Here is a 1,217-nt window from a genome sequence, read left to right as displayed (position 1 = left end):
CAGATTCTCTTGGTGTCAGGGACTCCCAGTTATTCTAAATGGATTCATCAGCCTGTACTGATTTTAAGAATTTATTAAGCAATATTAGCTGATTTCTTCTTATCCACCTTTATGGCAATGACCTCTTCTACTCTCTCAGACAAAAGTCTCACTTCTCTGCAGAGGGGATTGTCACTCTCTGGAATTCAATTTACTTGGTTGTCCTGTGACCTCATCTCTCTGGTGAGTTCTAGAAAAGTTATAATTTTACTGATTATACAATTTTTTCTTGTTGTTAGAATGGGAGCAACCTTGTCTAGCAGCTTTTTACATCCTAAGCACAAGCAGAACCCTCTCACCTTTCTCTTTTTTTTTTGAGTTTTAGCTCCTTTTACTTTATTTTTTACTTTAGTTTTTTTTTTGTTTTTAAAAAACAGCTTTATTGAGATATATTTCACATACCATAAAATTCATCCATTTAAATTATACAATTCATTAGTTTCTAGTATATTCACAGAGTTGTGCAACCATCACCAAAATCAATTTTATAACATTTCATCATCCCCAAAAGAAACCCTGGACCATTTAGCAGCCACTCACCATTTCCCCCTAACCCATCCAGCCCCTAGCAACAACTAACCTACTTTCTATCGATGTATTTGCCTATTCTGCACATTTCACATAAATAAAACCATACAGTACGTGGCTGTCTGAGGCTGGCTTCTTTCACTTAGCATAATGTTTCCAAGGTTCATTCATGATGTAGCATGTATCAGTACTTCATTCCTTTCTAATAATATATTGTCCTCGGATAGAGGACATATCAGATATTGAACTGATAAGAACAGATACTACTTTTGATCTTAGCCAAAAGGCCGAGAAGCGATTCACCTTTCTTTAAACATATTAAATATGGTCATTTTATAATTCGTGTCTGATAATGTAGCAGTCAAGTTTCAAACAACGACCATAAATCCCTTGCTAGGAAATGCATACACACCCACACAAACACACACACAGATCTGTTACAGGGAATTGGCTTATGCAATTTGGGGAGCTAAGTAGTCTCTGCAAGGCTGTGGTTTCTACTTTTGAATCTGGAGCTTTAAGTCTACAGGGCAGGAACAGAAGATCATAAGCAGGCTGGAATTCACCAGCATGGGCTGGAATCCTAGAGGGTAGACGGATACATGTATCCATTCTTGTTGCCTCTGTCATTGGTGACAAGGGTATTCTGC

At 37.4% G+C, this 1,217-nt stretch overlaps 1 pseudogene; it reads right to left on the bottom strand.

Annotated features, from left to right (window-relative positions):
* Positions 1 to 753: 753 nt before the first annotated feature.
* LOC114238748 (U2 spliceosomal RNA) lies at positions 754 to 866 on the bottom strand (annotated as a pseudogene).
* Between the last annotated feature and the right edge of the window lie 351 nt (positions 867 to 1,217).

This window comes from Balaenoptera acutorostrata, chromosome 5, assembly GCF_949987535.1.
Source record: "Balaenoptera acutorostrata chromosome 5, mBalAcu1.1, whole genome shotgun sequence".
Lineage (NCBI taxonomy): Eukaryota > Metazoa > Chordata > Mammalia > Artiodactyla > Balaenopteridae > Balaenoptera > Balaenoptera acutorostrata.
The sequence above is the reverse complement of the archived record's forward strand: the minus strand, read 5'-3'. Positions and strand labels throughout refer to the sequence as shown.